Raw genomic sequence first — 15,931 nt, 5'->3', positions numbered from 1 at the left:
AAGAATCCTTGCATACCTGGAATAAACCCCACTTGATCATGGTGTATGATCCGTTTAATGTGCTGTTGGATTCTGTCTGCTAGTATTTTGTTGAGGATCTTTGCATCTATGTTCATCAGTGATATTGGCCTGTAGTTTTCTTTCTTTGTGACATCCTTGTCTGGTTTTGGTATCAGGGTGATGGTGGCCTCGTAGAATGAGTTGGGGAGTGTTCCTCCCTCTGCTATATTTTGGAAGAGTCTGAGAAGGATAGGTGTTAGCTCTTCTCTAAATGTTTGATAGAATTTGCCTGTGAAGCCATCTGGTCCTGGGCTTTTGCTTGTTGGAAGATTTTTAATCACAGTTTCAATTTCAGTGCTTGTGATTGGTCTGTTCATATTTTCTATTTCTTCCTGATTCAGTCTTGGCAGGTTGTGCCTTTCTAAGAATTTGTCCATTTCTTCCAGGTTGTCCATTTTATTGGCATAGAGTTGCTTGTAGTAATCTCTCATGATCTTTTGTATTTTTGCAATGTCAGTTGTTACTTCTCCTTTTTCATTTCTAATTCTATTGATTTGAGTCTTCTCCCTTTTTTTCTTGGTAACTCTGGCTAATGGCTTATCAATTTTGTTTATCCTTTCAAAGAACCAGCTTTTAGTTTTATTGATCTTTGCTATCGTTTCCTTCATTTCTTTTTCATTTATTTCTGATCTGATTTTTATGATTTCTTTCCTTCTGCTAACTTTGGGGGTTTTTGTTCTTCTTTCTCTAATTGCTTTAGGTGCAAGGTTAGGTTGTTTATTCGAGATGTTTCATGTTTCTTAAGGTAGGATTGTATTGCTATAAACTTCCCTCTTAGAACTGCTTTTGCTGCATCCCATAGATTTTGAGTCGTCGTGTCTCCATTGTCATTTGTCTCTAGGTATTTTTTGAGTTCCTCTTTGATTTCTTAGTGATCACTTCGTTATTAAGTAGTGTATTGTTTAGCCTCCATGTGTTTGTATTTTTTTACAGATCTTTTCCTGTAATTGATATCGAGTCTCATAGCGTTGTGGTCGGAAAAGATACTTGATACAATTTCAATTTTCTTAAATTTACCAAGGCTTGATTTGTGACCCAAGATATGATCTATCCTGGAGAATGTTCCACGAGCACTTGAGAAAAATGTGTATTCTGTTGTTTTTGGATGGAATGCCCTATAAATATCAATTAAGTCCATCTCGTTTAATGTATCATTTAAAGCTTGTGTTTCCTTATTTATTTTCATTTTGGATGATCTGTCCATGGGTGAAAGTGGGGTGTTAAAGTCCCCTACTATGAATGTGTTACTGTCGATTTCCCCTTTTATGGCTGTCAGTATTTGCCTTATGTATTGAGGTGCTCCTATGTTGGGTGCATAAATATTTACAATTGTTATATCTTCTTCTTGGATCGATCCCTTGATCGTTATGTAGTGTCCTTCTTTGTCTCTTCTAATAGTCTTTGTTTTAAAGTCTATTTTGTCTGATATGAGAATTGCTACTCCAGCTGTCTTTTGGTTTCCATTTGCATGAAATACCTTTTTCCATCCCCTTACTTTCAGTCTGTATGTGTCTCTAGGTCTGAAGTGGGTCTCTTGTAGACAGCAAATATATGCGTCTTGTTTTTGTATCCATTCAGCCAATCTGTGTCTTTTGGTGGGAGCATTTAGTCCATTTACATTTAAGGTAATTATCGATATGTGTGTTCCCATTCCCATTTTCTTAATTGTTTTGGGTTCGTTATTGTAGGTCTTTTCCTTCTTTTGTGTTTCTTGCCTAGAGAAGTTCCTTTAGCAGTTGTTGTAGAGCTGGTTTGGTGGTGCTGAACTCTCTCAGCTTTTGCTTGTCTGTAAAGGTTTTAATTTCTCCATCAAATCTGAATGAGATCCTTGCTGGGTAGAGTAATCTTGGTTGCAGGTTTTTCTCCTTCAACACTTTCAATATGTCCCGCCACTCCCTTCTGGCTTGCAGAGTTTCTGCTGAAAGATCAGCTGTTAACCTTATGGGGATTCCCTTGTGTGTTATTTGTTGTTTTTCCCTTGCTGCTTTTAATATGTTTTCTTTGTATTTAATTTTTGACAGTTTGATTAATATGTGTCTTGGCATATTTCTCCTTGGATTTATCCTGTATGGGACTCTCTGTGCTTCCTGGACTTGATTAACTATTTCCTTTCCCATATTAGGGAAGTTTTCAACTATAATCTCTTCAAATATTTTCTCAGTCCCTTTCTTTTTCTCTTCTTCTTCTGGAACCCCTATAATTCGAATGTTGGTGCATTTAATGTTGTCCCAGAGGTCTCTGAGACTGTCCTCAGTTCTTTTCATTCTTTTTTCTTTATTCTGCTCTGCAGTAGTTATTTCCACTATTTTATCTTCCAGGTCACTTATCCGTTCTTCTGCCTCAGTTATTCTGCTATTGATCCCATCTAGAGTATTTTTCATTTCATTTATTGTGTTCATCATTGTTTGTTTCATCTTTAGTTCTTCTAGGTCCTTGTTAACTGATTCTTGCATTTTGTCTATTCTATTTCCAAGATTTTGGATCATCTTTACTATCATTATTCTGAATTCTTTTTCAGGTAGACTGCCTATTTCCTCTTCATTTGTTAGGTCTCGTGGGTTTTTATCTTGCTCCTTCATCTGCTGTGTGTTTTTCTGTCTTTTCATTTTGCTTATCTTACTGTGTTTGGGGTCTCCTTTTTGCAGGCTGAAGGTTCGTAGTTCCTGTTATTTTTTGTGTCTGTCCCCAGTGGCTAAGGTTGGTTCAGTGGGTTGTGTAGGCTTCCTGGTGGAGGGTACTAGTGCCTGTGTTCTGGTGGATGAGGCTGGATCTTGTCTTTCTGGTGGGCAGGTCCACGTCTGGTGGTGTGTTTTGGGGTGTCTGTAGACTTATTATGATTTTGGGCAGCCTCTCTGCTAATGGGTGGGGTTGTGTTCCTGTCTTGCTAGTTGTTTGGCATAGGATGTCCAGCACTGTAGCTTGCTGGTCGTTGAGTGAAGCTGGGTGCTGGCGTTGAGATGGAGATCTCTGGGAGATTTTCGCTGTTTGACATTATGTGCAGCTGGGAGGCCTCTTGTGGACCAGTGTCCTGAAGTTGGCTCTCCCACCTCAGAGGCACAGCACTGACTCCTGGCTGCAGCACCAAGAGCCTTTCATCCACAGGGCTCCTTAATTTGGGATGATTCGTTGTCTATTCATGTATTCCACAGATGCAGGGTACATCAAGTTGATTGTGGAGCTTTAATCTGCTGCTTCTGAGGCTGCTGGGAGAGATTTCCCTTTCTCTTCTTTGTTCTCACAGCTCCCAGGGGCTCAGCTTTGGATTTGGCCCTGCCTGTGCGTGTAGGTCGCCGGAGGGCGTCTGTTCTTTGCTCAGACAGGACGGGGTTAAAGGAGCCGCTGATTCGGAGGCTCTGGCTCACTCAGGCCGGGGGGGTAGGGAGGGTCACGGAGTGTGGGGCGGGCCTGCGGCGGCAGAGGCCGGCGTGACGTTGTGCGTTCTCCCGGGGGAGTTGTCCCTGGATCCCGGGACCCTGGCAGTGGCGGGCTGCACAGGCTCCCCGGAAGGGGGTGTAGACAGTGACCTGTGTTCGCACACAGGCCTCCTGGTGGCGGCAGCAGCGGCCCTAGCGTCTCATGTCCGTCTCTGGGCTCCGCACTTTTAGCGGCGGCTCGCGCCCGTCCCTGGAGCTCTCCCAAGCAGCGTTCTTAATCCCCTCTCCTCGCGCACCAGGAAACAAAGAGGGAAGAAAAAGTCTCTTGCCTATTCGACAGGTCCAGACCCCTCCTCGGACTCCCTCCCGGCTAGCCGCGGCGCACCAACGCCCTGCAGGCTGTGCTCACGCCGCCAACCCCAGTCCTCTCCCGGCGCTCCGACAGAAGCCGGAGCCTCAGCTCCCAGCCCCGCCCGCCCCGGCGGGTGAGCAGACAATCCTCTCGGCTGGTGAGTGCCGTTCGGCCCGATCCTCTGCGCTGGAATCTCTCCGCTTTGCCCTCCGCACCCCTGTTGCTGTGCTCTCCTCCGTGGCTCCCAAGCTCCCCCACTCTGCCACCCGAAGTCTCCGCCCGCGAAGGGGCTCCTAGTGTGTGGACACTTTTCCTCCTTCACAGCTCTCTCCCGCTGGTGCAGGACCCGTCCCTATCCTCTTGTCTCTGTTTAGTTTTTTCTTTTGCCCTAACCAGGTACGTGGGGGGTTCCTTGCCTTTTGGGAGGTCTGAGGTCTTCTGCCAGCGTTCAGTAGGTGCTCCGTAGGAGTTGTTCCACGCGTAGATGTATTTCTGGTGTATCTGTGGGGAGGAAGGTGATCTCCGCGTCTTACTCTTCTGCCATCTTCCCGGAAGTTTCTGGAACAAATTATTAATATATGCAAAAATTGAAATGAACTTCAAGGGAATGATGCCGAGGGAAAAATTTTGAAAAGCCGATCTCCGAAGATTAAGTAATTCATGATTATGTTTACATATTTTTCTTAAAATAACAAAACCGTGGAGATGGAGAACAGATTAGAAGTTGCCAAGGGTTAGAGATGGGGGTAGAAGGTACAGCGGGGGAACTCTGTGAGGTTTTTGTGGTTCCAGTACAAATAATACAGCAATCTTGGTTTTAATCCCTAAAGATTTCTAAAAGCAATTCCTAATAAGAGGTGTCCAGATATTTAGTAATGGCAGATTAGAGGTATAGCTCCCCAACATAACAACTTCAAAAGAGAACATACTAATTCAATGCATATGTTAATTTCAAAAAAAGGCCAGTCACAATACTTAAATGGTATATATCTTAACTATATTATTCTAAGTATCCAGCTATACCAGATGGACTAGCAAGATTTTCTGTACATTCAACCTTATTTAAGACAGTAAATCTTATAATAAGACAGTTAGAAAAAGAAAAAAAAACAAACCTCAACTACAGTTGGATATTCTCATAGGAAGATGAGGTGCAAATATGCAGCAGCGGTTCAAAAGCTTAAGCAGTGGCACCTAAATTTGGTTGTGCATTAGAATCATCTGAAGCACTTTTTAAAAACCCTCACACTGACGGTTGGTCATCGTAGACCAATAAAATCATTTTAAATCTCCTCAGACGATGCCAATGTCTAGCCAGAACTGAGAACCAGCGGACTAAGCAGAAGGGGATGTTTCTACAAAGATCTCTTAACAATAAGTCCTTTCACCCAATCAGATTTACCTCCCCGCAAAGGGCTAAAGAACGCTAGTGTTGTCCATACTTGCTTAGCTTTAATTAGCACTTGTGACTTGCCCAAAACCTAGATCATGTTTCCCCTAAATTTCATGTTATTCCCTACGTTTTTCAAACCCAGGGCTAAGGGGTTTGCCAGGATGAGATTTTAAGTGCTCACACAGGGGAAGTCCCTGGCAAACCAGGACAGCGGTCCCTCTACATTGAAATGTAAAGCATCCTAAATAACCCTGCCACTGCTCCCAGATCCTAGTCTGTGCCAACCAGTGGAGAAAAGGCATTCTCCATTACTACCACGGCAAATGCTGCTGTACTTGCCTTGGCTGGTCCCTATCTTTTCCAGGCACCAATCCCCTTCACCTGCTGGTGGACGCTTTGGCCAGCTGACAATGCAGATATTTTCAAACTTTAAGGTGAATAAAAATCATCTGGAGGGCCTGTTATAACAGAGATCACTGAGCCCCACCAGAGTTGCTGATTCCATAGGGCTGGGACAGGGCCCTAAAACTTGAATATCTGACACAGTATCAGGGGACGCTGGTAAAACTGGTCAGGTTGTTACCGAATGCAGGTTCGTCTGTCTGAAGCACAGTGAGGGCCAAACAAACCTAAAGGCTGGAGTCTGGAGCAGAGAAAGGTTTATTGCAGGATCGAGCAAGGAGAGGGGTGGCCCGAGTTCCAAAACACCCTGAAATCTCCAAAGGATTTCAGCAAAGCATTTTTAAAGGCCAGGTGAGGGAGGGACGTCCCAGGGAATGTGATCAGCTCGTGCACAATCCTCTGATTGGTTGATGTTGAGGCCACAGGGCAGGTAACATTATCCATCCTTAGGTGCCAGAAGGTCTGGGGGCTACGTGCTCATGATCATCAAGGAGTTAATTTCTTCCATTGGGTGGTGGTTTTTAGCATCTGAAAACTCAAGAAATATGCCTGAGATACTATTATCTGAGTACTTCAGAGAGGAACTACAGCAGAGGATATGGGGGATGGGTCTGTCCTAGGAAGGCCCCATAGGGTACTGCTTGGTTACAAGGTGACCATACTTTGAGAACCACTGCTCTAGTGGCTTGGAATGTTCAGAAAGTAATGGAAGAATCCCTTCCCAGGTCTAGATTCTAGTATCGCCAGCTATTTTGCTGGGGGGAAGGGTAAGTTTTGTCCTTGCTTGGACTTCTTGTTCATTTATATCAAAGCCTATTTGAGGCAGTGCGCTCGGCAGTCCTGCAGTTCTGTCTTTTGCTTCAACAGTGTTTGGAATGAACAGACCCAGGGACGCTCCTTGCTCCAGCCCCCGACCACCCTCCAACCTTTCTTCCTGTCGCAACCTTTGGAATCAGCCACTCAGCTATCCTCAGCCTCCAGGACAGGCCAACACCGTTTTTTGAGCTTAGCTCCTTATCACTGATCAACCACGAGTTCCCAGGTTCGTCAGAATTATTCCATCGAGGTGGAGGCCGCCGTCCACCGCCTGTTCAACATGCATCTGGGGACACTTACCTCTCTCTGAGCTTCTATTTCGACAGCAACAATGGGACTCTGGACAGTGTGGGCCACATTTTTCGCCAACTGGCTGAGGAGAAGTGTGAGGGCGCCCAGCGTCTCTTGAAAATGCAAAACCAGTGCTGTGGCCGCGCCCTCTTCCAGGATGCGCGGAAGCCTTCTCAAGATGAGTGGGGTAAAACCCAGGACGCTGTGGAAGCCGCCATTCTTAGGGAGAAGAGCCTGCACCAGGCACTATCACATCTGCGCGCCCTGGCTTCCGCCCGCGCAGACTCCCACCTCTGTGACTTCCTGGAGAGCCGCTTCCTGGAGGAGCAGGTGAAACTCATCAAGAAGATGGGCGACCACCTGACCAACCTCCGCAGGCTGGCTGGTCCGCAGGCTGTGCTGGGCGAGTATCTCTTTGAAAGGCTCACCCTCGAGCACAAACAGGAGTCTCTGAAGGAGCCCCTCTGGCATCAGAGCTTCTGCCTGAAGCCCTGCTCTGCAGCTACTAGGCAGCTTTGTAACCGCCCTGGAGCCCTCTCCCAAGCCTTGGACCAAATGGAAACAATAACGCTTTTTGCAGAAGGAAAAAAAAAAGCCTATTTGAAACACAAACAGAATAAAGAGGAAAAAAAGAAATATATATATCTATATATCTATAAGTATATATATATATATTCATGTTTTTTTTCTTTTTTAAAAAATTTATTTTACTGAAGTATAGTTGATATACAATGTGTTAGTTTATGCTGTACAACAAAGTGATTCAGTTATACATATATATAATTTTTCATATTCTTTTCCATTATGGTTAATTACAGGACATTGACTATAGTTCCCTGTACTATACAGTAGGACCTTGTTGTTTATCCACCATATATATAATAGGTTACCTCTGCTAATCCCAAACTCCCAATCCATCACTCCCCCACCTCCCCCTTCCCCTCGGGAACCACAAGTTTGTGTGCTATGTCTGTGAGTCTGTTTCTGTGTCATGGATAAGTTCATTTGTATCATATTCTAGATTCCACATATAAGTGGTACCTTATGGTATTTGTCTTTCTCCTTCTCACTTACTTCATTTAGTATAATAGTCTCTAGGTCCAGCCATGTTGCTGCAAATGGCATTATTTCATTCTTTTTTATAGCTGAGTAGTATTCCATTTTATATATATCACATCTTCTTTATCCATTCATCTGTGAGTGGACATTTAGGTTGTTTGCATGTCTTGGCTATTATAAATAGTGCTGCTGTGAACATAGGGGTGCATGTATGTTTTCGAATTATAGTTTTGTCCAGATATTTGCCCAGGAGTAAGATTGCTGGATCATATGGTAGCTCTATTTTTAGCTTTTTGAGGAACTGTCATAGTGTTTTCCATAGTGGTTGCACCAATTTACATCCCCACCAACAGTGTAGAAGTCAGTCAGAAAGAGAGAGACAAATACCGTATGCTAACACATATATATGGATTTAAGAAAAAAAAATGTCATGAAGAACCTAGGGGTAAAACAGGAATAAAGACACAGACTTACTAGAGAACGGACTTGAGGATATGGGGAGGGGGAAGGGTAAACTGTGACAAAGCGTGAGAGAGGCATGGACATATATTCATGTTCTTTTAACACATGAATTGCCCCACTTTATCTGTGTGAAATAAGTTTGTTCCCGTTATTGGGCTGCTTCTCAAGCTTTGCTGCTCATTTGAATGACCTAAAGAGCTTTTAAGAAAAACATTGGTGTCTGGGTCCCAGCCCCAGAGATTTTGATTCAGTAGGTCTAGGGAGGAGCCTGGGCACAGGGAGGGCTCAGAGTTCCCCAGGTGATTCTAATGTGCAGCAACTTTGGGAACCACCTCTTGGCTTCAATCCAGCTAGTGATCAGATATTAAATCTAAGACACATGGGCTAGTGCGTGAGCTCTAGGAAGATTCGTGCCAGGGAAAATGATCGATAGTTGTGTTACTTCTCTGAAATGGATTGAAATTTCCAATTAGCATGAACAGGGGAGGGTGAATGGGTGAATGCAATAAGGTGTATCATTTACGTATTGCCCTATGTGTATGGCTAGAAGCTTTTGCAACTGAGGTCTGCCCTACTTTTCATGCTAATGGTAATGCTTGTCCTCCTAATGCAGCTGTAAACTTTATAAGCCCATAGGTAGACAGCATCACAAAATATTTACCCCTCCCCACTGGCCCACTCTCAAGCTTCTCTCCCCTTCCCCAATACACAAATGTACGTCAATGCTCTTGAGACCACTATCAACATATTGACCTTCAATTCTTCTACTTTGCAGCTTCCCTCTTATCAGGAGATGTCAGCATTTAGTGCAAGGACAAATGCTTGCCTCTTGGTGAGTAATGTAGGCAATGCCTCCAAGAGACAAATAGCCCTTAGGGAGGGGGAAAAAGTCTTTCAAAAATGTTGATGCCCAGAGGAGGCATTTTCAGTCATCTCAGCTTAGAGGTCAAATATCCAAAATTAAAAAGGTTAAAAAAAAGAAAAAGAAGAAAGCAAGGAAGAAAAGAAGGAAACAATTTTCTTATCTCATAGTAATAAGGCAGTTTTCCTTAAAAAAAAAAAGACTTAAGCCTTAAATTCTCTTTCCTAATCAAAATGTGCTTTTCCGTCTTTAGACTATTCCTCTTATATCCTGTATTATTCATGACGTTTAATTCTTGAAATAGCACATGGCTGAAAACAGAAGCTAACCTCTTGTCCACTATGAATTAAATCTTCTTTTCCTAGGACCTGTCTACAGTGCACAATTTGGGGTTTGCCAACATAATTATTTTTTCTGAAATAAGTTACAGCATTTTGCCTTTTCAATATATAGTTATACAATATATTGTTAACACAACATAGTTAATATAGTCAATATAGTAAATACAACTATAACACACGTGATATGATGCCACTGGTGATTTTCTTCATCCATGTAATTCTGAAATTTGACAGTATAGTTTTCATATTCTAATGAGCTGAGTATTACCTTTGCAAGGATAGAACAATAAAATAAATTCATAATATTCTTGTGTGGTTTGCCCCTAGGGTGGATTACCATAATGGGGGGATATTTGAGCCTTTCCCCAAGTCATTAAAAAACCTCCAGCGAGCAGCCCCTTGTCCTCTCCAGGGAGTGGGGGGAAAGGATCTTTAATCATAATAATCCTGGGGGGAGAAATCTCAGAAATAAGACATCTGCTTCTGTGCCTTGTTGTTTTGCAGAATAGCAATGATTGCTTTAGCAGCTTCTATTGCCATGTGTGTACAATAAGTAAATGAACATAAAATTGAATGAACGCATAAAAGAAGGATAAACCCACCCAGCTTAACAAATCCACTCTCTCACCTGCTGTGCCCTGAAACATGAAAGAAAGAATCACGGGATCATAAGGATTAATAAAATAACAGTCTCTGTTAACAATATTGACAGAAGGTATAGGAAAATTTGTCTGATGTGGGACCAACAGCTTAACTGCTTAATCCTTTTTTTTTTTTAAGGGCAACTCATTTATTGTTTAAAGATTGCAAGACAACTTCTGAATTTCTGTAGCACAGTTTAAATGTTTTACTTTTTTGATAAATCAGAGTATAATAGAAAAAACAATTAGTTTCCAGTAATATCTATATCTCTATTCAGAATTAAGTCTTCCACAGACATGTAACCTGGAAACAAAAGCCTGTTACAATAAGCAAAGCTTCAACAGAGCTGCTACTTTTCGGGCCAGGGAAAGGTTCATCCCTATAGGAGGAGGATGTGCTATGTAAAATGGCTGCAAGGTCACAGCCTTGAGGGCGCTGGAAGTCTATTATCCTATCCCACATTAAGTAGTTTGGTGAACTTCCAACGTCCGTTCATCTGCAACCAAGCTGGCAAACTTTAACTGATATTTCAAGCAGGTAAAAAATAAATTAAAAGAAATCCTTACACTGATGTTCCTTGATTCACACTGTTAAATGGTTCATTAACATGTAATTCTGGCTAAGAATTACATTTGAGACTCCTTGCTCAGATTTTGGTTAACAGTACAAATCTTTGAGAAATTCAAGTTCTTATTAATCAATAATTTGTCAGCTAGGCTACATTCAGGCATCAGCTGCAACTACAGAATAGGTGCACTGCCTCAGCGCTTTGGAAAGACATAATCTAGAACACTACTAGCAGACAAAATATCTGTTACTAGACAGCACAGGCGCAGTACAGCAAGACAAAAACATATATTCATGTGTGCCGCGGACCAGCCGGAGAAAGAGGATTTCACCGCCCAGGGTCAGAAGGGAAGGGGTAAGGAACTGAAGTAGCACCGACGAATGGGGTCAGAAGGACCAAGACAATTGATGGTTGCAAGGCAAATTTTATTGCGCTACAGTTGCAGATTATCTAGACTAGAAAAAGGAAGGTTGCCAGATGGTGGTTTACATTACCTACAGACTGTCTCGGCTCAAGGTTAACTTCCCTGGGAGGAAACCCATAAACCCAGAAGCATCAAAAATAACCTGCATGTGCAGGGGGAAGACAGCTTTGCTTGTCTCATTTTACATTCTTTCTGATCTCTGGGCCCTGGTGATTTGTCTCCCATGGAATGGAACAAGGAGGGGAACAAGTAGGGACAGTCCCTTCGAGCAGCGGCGGCATGCCTGGCATGTCCTTACCTGCTCTCAAGGCTGACTGCTTCCCACAGGTCTTTTTTATTTTTTAACTTTTGCTGCAAAATAATTCCATGAAGTTTAGTGCCGAGAGTAGTGTACTGTTGCATGAGGATACGAAACAGACATGAGAAGATTATTATCAATAATAGGCAAATTATGGCCAGGGTAATAAATCCTGACAACCTTCCAGTAATCCAAGACTGAGGGTTTAACCACTTTAAATGATCCAGTAAAGTTTGAATTACATCTTCTGGCGAAACATCATCAAGATGTGTATTTTGTATATCCTGAATTTCAGCATTTAATTTCTTAAGATCAAGACTAATATTATTATCTGACCAAACACTCAGCAGATGCATTTTTACTTTTTCCCATTCCCAAATACAGTCACTGTACTTTTAAGGAGTAACACACATCCATGTATACTTTGCATGACAAGCTAAACGCATCCTCAATTTTAATGCTGCCATCTGATCTCCAATCCCCAAAATTGCGTTTTTAAATTCATCTAACTTGTTATTAATCCGTAAATATATGTGACTTTGTAAAGATAAAGCAAGACTGGTATGTTGAGATAACTGATTAGCAAAGTGAGCATGATGAATACTCTGTGAAAGAGCAAGACCGGCAGTAGCCACGGTAGCAGACACAGCAGCCGACGCAAGTAAACTTACTATTAGCCACCCAAGAAAGCGTCTCCTCTGCAAGGCTTTAGAGACTTCCACCCATGCCTGTACTCCAGTATCTTCATACCAAGGTTCTCTCAGATGTACAGGCACCATAACATACATGGGTTGCTTTAGTATAAGCACAGATTGCGTTCCTGCAGAAGGGAACATACAACTGCTAAAAATACAATTAACACAGCTAATATTATATCCTCCTTTGGAAGAATTACCAATGTTAATAGAACCACACAAACGTGTATATGGAGGAGCAACACAAGTTATAACAGGTGTATTGGAATAAGTTAGAGCTAGTTTCCATATATCCCAGTTCTTTTGAAATGTGATAAACCTATCTATGATGGGAAAAGAAGAGATAAGAATTGACACCTTGGTATAATCTATAGTACACCATATTTGGTTATTATTCCAAGATGCATTGCAATGTTCAAAATTGGATCCAGGAAAGTTAACGGTCGTAAGGGGAGGCAATTGATTTTTTGATTTTCTGTTAAGCATAGTAACCTTACGCCCAGCTATAAGTATCCCTTGTCCTCCAAGTAAACGCTTCATACAGAAATAATTTCCTGAATCTTCACCTGTAACCTTGGCTATAGTAATAGCGGAATCCCTAAGTGGTGAGGCGTATGAGATTTGACCTCTAATATTAATAGCTTGCCCATTTTATACCAAATGATGGTATCCTTAAGATACTCTCGTTGGCTGGTAGCCGGGCATGTAAGAGTAATGTTGGTTCCTGTAAAACGAAGGATGCCTGGAGAGCCTGACAAACTAATTGATTGATCCGTTCCTCATAAACATCTGTATGCTCATAACTAATAGCCTTTACACATCCAGTTTCCAGATTCAATGGGCTAAGACAGACAGGATGGGTACTAAACCAGTTAGTATAATTTACAGACATATTGGTTTGTTTTATATTCCCAATAAGAGGCCAATAAACACTTATCATTGTAAAATACAGGAAACTCTGCTTCAAACCAAGATATGGGTTGTAATACTGGAGGATCAGGTACATAGGCCCAGTCAGTTGCTGCATTAACAGAGGGAACACATGAAATGGTTGCCAACATAGCCAAAAATAAAGTTACAGGTGTAACAGGATTATTCTGTTGTTTCACTGACTCTTGAGCTCGTGAAACCAGTTGTTTAATTTGTCCCCAAGTTGGAACATCACTCCTTTGAGTCGTCCTGGCAAGTGCTCTCCTCTTCTTCTTCTTTTTCTGAATCAACACTGTCAAATTTTCAGGAGAGGTGCAGAGCTTCTTCATCTTCTGAACTAGGTGAGCTGTGGCGAGCCATCTATTTGCTTGACTAAGCGCTCAGGAAGCCAGCAAGGTCCAGGCACTGATCTGGGAAAGATACACACGTGACCACGTCCCCAAATCAACACAGGATCAGGACCACGCCAAGTGCTGGTTAACGGATCTTTCCAGAGGACCTCCGGAGATTGAGAGGCCAATCTTGGCTCAGCCACCAACCTTCCCCCTGCAGAGCAGCCAAATTTGTCAACAGTGAGAACGTTTAAAATAAACAGAGCATGATTTATAAGGTTATGTGGCGTTGTTCTATACAATTCCCCCCTTTTTATTTTTTCAATAGTTAGCTTTAAAGATCTATTTGCACGTTCTATAATACGTTGTCCTTGAGGGTTATATGGAATGCCTGTAATATGGGTAATTTTGTAATGAATTACAAAATGTTGCAAAAGCAGCGGGCCCATTATCTGTTTTAATAATTTTGGGAAGGTTCATGAAAGCAAAACAGTGTAATAAATGAGTGATAACATGTTTAGTAGCTTCTCCGGTCTGTGCTGTAGCACAGAGGAAACCAGAGTAAGTATCGATAGTGACATGAACAAACTGTAATTTCCCAAAAGACGGGATACGAGTAACATCCATTTGCCATACATGTCTAGGTAATAATCCACGAGGATTAACAACATAATGTGGAACAGGAAGGTGAGGTAAGCATTGTGGGCATTGCTTAACAATTTGTGGGGCGGCTTCACCAGTAAGGGAAAATTGTGTGTGTAATGTAGCCGCCGACTGACGGTGTAAAGCGTGCAACGGCTGTGCTGCTTGTGAAGCAGTTTGATCATAACTTACCATAATATGAGGGTGTCCAGGACATGGACCATGAGTATCAAGAGTATGAAGATAATGAATGCAGTACATTAGCCATTCTTGACAGCATGACGAACGGAAAGGAGGAGTACGGTAAATTGGGACCTGTCCTGCTTTAGGGAAAAGAGATTGAGGAGGAGGAGTAACTTCAACTCTATTCTTGGGAGGAAAATGTACAGGATAAAGATCACGTTTAGATCGAGTTAAAACATCTGCAGTCGCATTAAGTTTAGTCAATGGACCAGGCAAGTTAGAATGAGCACGGATATACAGACCTGCAACAGGACCATCATGGGAACGAATAAGCTGTTGAAGCAAACAAAAAGAGGATGATAATTCAGGGTCATTAGTATGTCCTATGCTCGCAGTCTCCAGAAGAAATCACAAGCTAATAAGATATTTACTATCAGAAAACAAATTAAAAGATATAGAAGGCAAATGTTTAAAAGACATAATGACAGCATACAGTTCAACACGTTGAGCTGAAGTCAAGGAAGTTTCTTTAACGAGGTTTGTTCTGTGGTCAATGATTACAGTAGCCACTCCTGAAGAAGAACCGTCCGTAAAAACCAAAGGTACATGAGGAACAGGCTGTTGCCTAATTATAGAAGGAAAGATATGAGTTAAGTTTGCTGAATTGGATCAATTTATCAGCAGGGTAATGGCGTTCCAAGGTACCTGAAAATCCTGCAAGAGCAAGACCCCATTCATTACTATGTTGAAAAAGCCAATTTTGTTGACTAACTGAATAAGGGATAATAATTTGAGAAGGTTCTATACTTATAGGTTGTAAGCATCTAGTTCTACCTTGCATTATTAAATTACTAATAAGTTCATAATAAGGGTTAATAACTTTAGAGGGTGTAGTTTTCATATGAATCTATTCAATAATTCCAACAGTTTGCCATAAGACGGCAGTAGTCACATGAGGAGTTGGACAAATTATTAAGAAAATTGGAAGGTGAGTATGAATTCTAGTTAATTGTGTAGAACTGATAGATCTACTGACTATTTGTAAAGCTTGAAATCCTTCTGGAGTCATAGAGCGTGAAGAAGAAAGATCTGATCACCTTTAAGAATATCAAACAAAGGCTGTAATTGAGCAGTAGTAAGTTTTAAGGAAGGCCTTAGCCAATTAATATCTCCAAGTAATTTTTGAAAAGCATTTCATGTTTTTAAATTATCAACTCGAATTTGCAGTTTTTGAGGCCTAATAGTAGTGTTATCAATATATTTTCCCAAATATAAAAAATGGAGATTGTCTTTGAATTTTTTTTGAGGCAATGACCAAGCCAAATGATTGTAAGGACTGTTGTAAAAATTGAAAAGCAGTCTCTAATAAATATTATCAGTGGCTAAAAGTATATCATCCATATAATGTATGAGATATAACGATGGAAACCTTTTTCTCACAGGAGTCAAGGCCTGAGCCACATATTTTTGGCATAATGTAGGACTATTTGCCATGCCCTGAGGCAATACTTTCCATTGAAATCTCCTCATGGGTTCCTTAAAATTTAAGGAAGGCAAGCTAAAAGCAAAATGTTTTCTATCTTCAGGAAACAAAGGAATAGTGAAAAAACAATCTTTTAAATCTATAACTAAAAGATGATTATTGTGTGGTATGGCTGTTGGAGAGGGTAGGCCTGGTTGAAGAGCTCCCATTATTAGCATAGTTTTATTAACAGCTCTTAGATCCTGTAATAACCTATATTTTCCAGATTTTTTCTTGATAATAAAAATAGGAGTATTCCAAGGACTACTGGAAATTTCTAAAT

The 15,931-nt window shown here is 41.6% G+C and overlaps 2 protein-coding genes and 1 pseudogene across 5 annotated transcripts in view; 2 read left to right on the top strand and 1 right to left on the bottom strand.

Annotated features, from left to right (window-relative positions):
* Positions 1–15,931, top strand: part of LOC125961818 (metabotropic glutamate receptor 7-like) — a 411,772-nt gene that overhangs the window by 340,522 nt on the left and 55,319 nt on the right. The gene's annotated exons all lie outside the window — the stretch shown is intronic.
* Positions 1–15,931, bottom strand: part of LOC125961808 (UDP-N-acetylglucosamine--peptide N-acetylglucosaminyltransferase 110 kDa subunit-like) — a 250,670-nt gene that overhangs the window by 227,129 nt on the left and 7,610 nt on the right. The window contains exons 3-4 of one of the 4 annotated variants that reach the window (XM_049700832.1): positions 14,136–14,840; positions 11,189–13,515 (exon numbers count right to left, since the gene is read on the bottom strand). The exons of 1 other annotated variant lie outside the window; for it this stretch is intronic. The gene's annotated coding sequence lies outside the window, so the exon portion shown is untranslated. Of the gene's footprint in view, positions 1–11,026; positions 13,516–14,135; positions 14,841–15,931 lie in introns of those variants that run through there. 2 more of the 4 variants (XM_049700829.1, XM_049700830.1) reach the window with 2 other exon arrangements.
* LOC125961666 (ferritin light chain-like) lies at positions 5,766–9,356 on the top strand (annotated as a pseudogene).

This window comes from Orcinus orca, chromosome 17 (genome assembly GCF_937001465.1).
Source record: "Orcinus orca chromosome 17, mOrcOrc1.1, whole genome shotgun sequence".
Classification (NCBI taxonomy): Eukaryota; Metazoa; Chordata; class Mammalia; order Artiodactyla; family Delphinidae; genus Orcinus; species Orcinus orca.
The sequence above is the reverse complement of the archived record's forward strand: the minus strand, read 5'-3'. Positions and strand labels throughout refer to the sequence as shown.